Here is a 6,716-nt window from a genome sequence, read left to right as displayed (position 1 = left end):
TGCATTTTCATTGTTTGGTGCCTGTGGAAGCCTGCATTCATTGATCTGTTTTCTTACCAAATGTTTACTGAGTGCTTACTGTCTGTGAGTGTTTCCAGGTGACTGTCCTTCACAAACTCATGCAGTGAGCTTGCTAGGTGATCAATATTGGGAAAGTGATTGCATTCTGACCACACTGACCAAACCAATGGATTTACCTCTTGATCAGTCATAATACGATGGCGTTATGGAGAGGTGATAAAATCAAAACATGGGCCTGGATGTAGAAAGTAGGTCATTGGGGATGTGCTGTGGACAAGATGTATGCTGTCTCCTGACTTCCCTTTTCTGCTTCCTGGTTACACCATGTGTCACACATTCTTGCCACCCTGATATTCTGCCTTACCTCATGCAGAAGTGGTGGATTTAGCTGAGCCTGGACTGGGACCTCTGGGTTTATGAAGCCACATAAATCTTTCGTCTGTTTTCCTCTGGAACCAGAAACAACGATGGAAAAGTCTCACTAGCATGGTGTCTTTCAGGAACTCTTTCACAATATGGGGTTTAGTGAACAGCACAGACAAATATTCTCATCAGACCTTTGGAGTTTTCCTGTGGGTGTTCAATAGAACATTACGGTAATGTTCAGTTTCTTTTTCCAGCATGTGTACTTCACTTCTTAGGATCTCCAAATTTTAGGTGATACATAGCTATGAAGAACAAAAGCCACAAGTCTCAGCATGCCTGGCAACTTGACTGAGAGAACGAGGAGGTCTGCTTTAGTGTGGCTGTTTCATGGAAATTTCTTCCAGATAATGCTACTGAATCTTTGGCTGCCTTTCCTCTCTCTTGTTAGGTGTTGCTTGGGATTCAGGGACAATGGTCAGGACTTTCTCTTGGAAAAGGAGGACCAGGATACACTCAGAATAGCAGAGAAGGAAGTGGAAAGTCCCCTGGCGGACAGATGACAGAAGACCTCCCAAACCAGCTTTGGATTACCCATGGATACTGTTTAGGAAAGAGAAGCCAAACTCTCCCCAGTGCAGCTAGCTGCAACTAACAGTAGAACACTGAGCTTGAACTTGGGGTTGGTTTGCTGTTTTTCTTTGTTCACATTGCCTTTGTATATTCTCCTCTCACAAGCAATGTCCTACCCCACCCAACCTCTAGACCTAGGCATAGTTTTCTCAGGAAACATGCCTTGAGATCCTGAATCCAACGGTGTTTGAACTGCCTTCTATCAAAGCTAGAGTTCCTGCATATTTCCTTTGTTGTTGTGGAAGTCATTGTCAGTCCACTAACGAACACGGCTTTATTAAATAGTGTGTGTATATTTGTTCTTAATTACGCTATCCTCATCTTTGTTTGATAAATGCCATAAACAGTATCAAATGTAGGTTAACAGAAGAACCGAGTGTGTGGAGTTCTACCTCTCATTCTCCCATTTCACAGCAGATCATCTGAACTGCAGAGAAGCTAAATGATTTATTTGCCCAAGCCTCCTTAGTTCTAGTCAACTGTAAATGACACTTGTTTCCTCCAGGTCACCTACTAATTGTACGTCTAAACCTACAATTATGTAATCAAGCATGTCTTTCATTGCATTAATCATACTAGAATAGTTATCCTTTAGTGGAAAAATATGAATAAAAGGAATTTGAATAATCTTCCCTCCCCTATTCTTTAAAATCTTATCAAATAGCACAACAGTAGAGGATGTTATACCACAGAGTTCAGTTTCTCTGTGTGGAAGTATCTCCTTGAAAATCCCTCCTGATGTATTATCCAGTCTGAGTTCAAAAGTCCCTAATGTGGAAGCCTTTGACAATACCTTTGGAAGGTTATGTTGCACACAGAAGACCCGCATATACTGCTGAATAACTAGGGTCTCAGTAATGGCTGTCCTTTGTGAGAACAGTTTTTTTTCTCTCCCTCTTTTTGTTCTTGCCTTTGAATATTCTGTCAGTTGCTCTCTGTATGTATTATGTGAATTGCCTCTTCATAAATCCATTTGACTTACACTGAATTCTAAACACTTTATAAGCAATTGTGAAATATTTGATTTGAATATTTCATACTTGGGAGTTAGACTCAGCAACACTTTGGGTTTTTTTGTATAGGTAAAAATTTGACGTAGGGGAACCCATCTAATAACTCATCATAACCATTTATGTAATTTACCTGATATACTCAATACATATACATACATATACATATACAATATATGTATTGAGTATACGTATAATCTATTAATACACATACATAATAGATTTTTTCATACAATAGATCCTGATTATAGTTTTCCTCCCTCTACTCTTCCCAAATGCTCTCCACCTCCCCTCCCATCCAGATGTAATTCATTTCTGTTTCTCCTTAGAAAACAAACAGGCTTCCAAGGGAGAATCAAGAGGGAAGGGGGAGGGGACAGGGAAGAAGTGTAGGAGTATGGAGAGAGAGACAACTAAAATTGAGAGCCATTTGAGGGGTATTATGGAAACCAAATACAACGGAAACTTCCTAAAATATATACATATATGAAGGTAATCTAAATAAAATCACCAAATAGTTTGGAAGACAGCCTCAATTGGCCATCTATTGTCACCAAATGAGCTTCCAGAACCAGGATTAGGTTACATATAATTGACTCGTAGCCAAAGGGGTCCCATAGGACTCTCCAAACAACCCAGGCTGTTGCCAAGATTGTAGGTTACTCTCTCTAAACTGATAGCAAAGTCCCATTGCTGAAGACAATATACACATAACTCATTGAACATGGAGAAGTTGAGTGGAACCTACATAGAGCTTTCTCCCCTACCTCTGGTACCTTTGGTATAGGAAGGTACTCTATATGCTACCAAAAGATAAATGTAAACACCCACCAAGCCATTAAACCCTTTGGTCTAGAGTTGTGTCCTGCCTGCAAGATGTGTTAGGTGGCAAAAAGCTTGTGGAAGCAACCAACCAATATCTGATTTGATTTAAGGCTCACTCCACAAGATGGAACCCGTACACAACACTGCTTGGGTGACCAAGGACCTGAGACTAGATAGTCCAAGGACATAGGGTAAAAACATATACTACTATTGTACTTAAGGAACATAGCAATAAAATGACTCCTAATGACTTTCTTCAACACTCATACATCAATATCTTACTTAGCCATCATCAGAGAAAATTTATCCTCAAGCAAATGGGAACAAATACAGAGATGCACAGCCAGACACTTTGCAGAGAGTGAAAGACCCCAGAGTACTCAGCCCTAAATGGGGAGTCTTCATCAAATTCAATCCCTCAGTGTTCATGGAACCCTGCTAAAGAGGAGGCAGAAAGAGCCAGAGGTGATAGAGAACACAAAGAAAGCAAGGCCCTCTAAATCAACATACACAAAGCTCGAATGAACTTACAGAGAACTGGATGGATCTCTGCCTCCAGGCTAGGATTAAAGGTGTGTGTGCCACCATTTTCTGGACTCTATGTCTATCTAATAGCTGTTCTGTTCTCTGACCCCAGATAAGTTTATTAGGGTGCTCAATATATTGGGGAACACAATATCACCACACTTATTCTTCCTTATGGATACCAGGCCTTCACTTGGCTTGTTTCTTGCCAGCTTTTCTTAATTTGTCCAATCTACCTTTTGCCTCTGGGCTTTTACCTTCTCTATTCTATATACTTTTCTTTACTTCTTACTCTGTGGCTTGCTGTGCAGCTTGGTGGCTGGCCCTGATGTCCTTTCTCCTCCTTATCTTGTTCTTCAATCTCTTCATCCCAGATTTCTCCTCCTATTTGTTCTCTCTGCCTGGCAGCCCTACCTATCTTTTCTCCTGCCTAGATATTGGCCATTCAGCTCTTTATTAGACCAATCAGGTGTTTTAGGCTGGCAAAGTAACACAGCCTCACAGAGTTAAAAAATGCAACATAAAAGAATGCAACACATCTTTGCATCATTAAATAAAAATTTCACAGCATAAACAAATGTAGCACATCTTAAACTAATATTCCACAACAGATAATACTCAACTTCATATGGAAAAACAAAAAATCCAGGGTAGCTAAAACAATCCTATACAATAAAAGAACTTCTAGAGATATAACTATCCCTGATTTCAAGTTGTACTACAGAGCTATAGTAATAAAAACTGTATGGTATTTGCATAAAAACAGGCAGTTGGATCAGTAGAATTGAATTAAAGACCCAGACATATATTCACACACCTATGGACAGCTGATTTTGATAAAGAAGCCAGAAATACATAGTTCAAAAGAGAGCTTCTTCAACAATTGGTGCTGATCTAAGTGGATATCTACATGCCGAAGAATGCATTTGGGGATTGATGTGGAAAACTAGTGCAGTGGAAACTCCCTGAAATCTTTGAAAGTGATTCTAGGGAAGTTTCCTAGCAAAGGGAAGGGAGGGGGAGTGTAGAGTAGCCATCTTCTATTGGTAGCCAAGGCTTCCAGCAGTGAGAATGGAATATCAACCAAGCCACATACCTTCTGTTTACAATCTGTCCTGCCTCCAAAGTGTGCTAGGGTAATGATGGTACAGAACATGTAGACATGGTCAACGAATAACTGGTCCAACTTGAGGCCCACACCTTAAGAGGGAGCCCACATCTGACACTACCAGAGGTTGGAGAGAGACCCAGGATAGAACCAAACAAGACTGGGAATACAGTTTAATAAAATGATTGCTAGTGATGTTCTGCTATAATCATAGACTAGTCCTAGCCTAGCCACCAGAGAAATTTCATCCAGCAACTAATGAGAACAGAAGCAGAAACCCACAGCCAAACATGCAGCAGAGCTTGGGCAATCCCAAGGAAGATGGGAGAGGAAGGATTGTGGAAGCCAGGTGTTGAGGACACCAGAAGAACAGAGCCCACAGAACCAGCTAAGTAGGGCTCATTGGGGCTCACAGAGACTGAAGTAATGATCAGGGAGCCAGTATGAGTCTGAGCTAGGTCCTCTGCATATAATTTATGGTTATGAGTCTTGGTGTTCTTGTGGAACTCCTAACAGTGTGACTGGGAAGGTGTCTCCTACTCTTTTGCCTGATCTTGGGACCCTTTTCCTCTTACTGGGTTGCCTCATCCAGTAATCAAATGAGGATTTGTGTTTAGTCTTTTTTTTTTTTTTTTTTTTTTGGTTTTTCGAGACAGGGTTTCTCTGTGTAGCTTTGCGCCTTTTCTGGAACTCACTTGGTATCCCAGGCTGGCCTCGAACTCACAGAGATCCGCCTGGCTCTGCCTCCCGAGTGCTGGGATTAAAGGCGTGTGCCACCACAGCCCGGCATGTTTAGTCTTATTGTAAGTTGTTATGCTGTGTTTTGTTGATATCCCTGGAAGGTCTGCTCATTTTTTGAAGGGAAACAAAGGAGAAGTAGATCTGAGGGAGAGGGGAGGTGAAGGGGGACTGAAAGAGTGGAGGTAGGGGAAACTTTAGTCATGGTGTAATGTATGAGAGAATAGTAATAATAATAACCAAGATATGATATAGAAATGATGAAAAAAGGCAGATTATTAAATCTACTTTAATCTCAAAACAACTGTTAATCTTATATATTTTAAATCAGTATGGACTTTAGTTTATTTTGTTATGCTGTATATATCTTTCTACTTTTATTTAGGGTATTATGTTTATGCTGCTCATTTAAAAATGTAATATATGGAGTGCAATGCCGCAGACCCTAGATGAAGCCAGCTGGGGATGAGATGTTCCCCGAGGGTGCCAGGCCCTATGTGGACCTGGCTGAGGTTGGAGGGAGCACCGGCCTCTTGATGGACTTGGCAGCCAATGAAAAGGCAGTTCATGCAGACTTTTAAAATGATTTTGAAGATCTCTTTGATGACGATGATGTCCAGTGAAGCTGTCCAGTCATATATGTTCCACATTTGTGATGTGTCTTGAATTTCTCAGGACAGGATCAAATGATCATAGAGACCTCGCAAAGATCATTAGAAATCAGGACCTGGTCAGCCAAAGAAGGGGACTGTCTGAACTTGCTAGGTGCTGCTGTTTCTGAGAATGCTAGCCCCTTGTCCTTTTTTCAAATTAAAAAACAGTACCATAAAAAAATAAAATAAAATGTAGTATATAATTAAGAAGTATGGATTAATATTCATCTATAATAGCAAATTTAGTCATGTTAGGTATGTTTTCAAGGTCATACAGAGATATATTTCAGATAGATAGGCAATCTTCAAACACTTCAAAGACTTACAGAATATGACATTTTAAATGTTTTAAGAACTTAGACTTTTCATGACAATGAGACACTTCTGTTCTTGGCAGCACCAATTACTTCAAAGAAGATGGTGGGCATGGAAGAAACTCCACATGGAGTTGTTTTTTTTTTTTTTTTTTTTAATAGCAAAAGCTAGCCATGGGGGCAAAGAAAGTGCCCTTGCCTTGACTGCTGACAGTATTCTATACAAATTGGACAAGTAGGACACACCAATAAATTGACTAAAGAACTTTGCTAAGACAAGGCAAGAAACTCGTTCAAAAATCCTGCTGCACAGGTAAGTCTGTCAGATATGCTAGGCCTGTAAGCTGAAGATGGATGCCACAATGATGTGGAGGAACTTTGAGTGACTGTACAAGCAGCCTGATCTCCCTGTCATTAGGTAATATTACATCGTTCTGGGGTTTTTGATGGCATTGAAGGCTACATTGTCCTTAGTTATAATAGAAAGTGGATTAGATACAAAACTTTAGACACACCAAGATAAGAT

At 40.3% G+C, this 6,716-nt stretch overlaps 1 pseudogene; it reads left to right on the top strand.

Moving 5' to 3' along the window:
• Positions 1 to 5,672: 5,672 nt before the first annotated feature.
• Positions 5,673 to 5,846, top strand: LOC131904640 (COP9 signalosome complex subunit 9-like; annotated as a pseudogene).
• The last annotated feature ends 870 nt before the right edge of the window (positions 5,847 to 6,716 follow it).

Source organism: Peromyscus eremicus, chromosome 2 (genome assembly GCF_949786415.1).
Source record: "Peromyscus eremicus chromosome 2, PerEre_H2_v1, whole genome shotgun sequence".
NCBI classification, from domain to species: domain Eukaryota; kingdom Metazoa; phylum Chordata; class Mammalia; order Rodentia; family Cricetidae; genus Peromyscus; species Peromyscus eremicus.
Note: the sequence above shows the minus strand (reverse complement) of the source record. Positions and strands in the feature narration are given on the sequence as shown.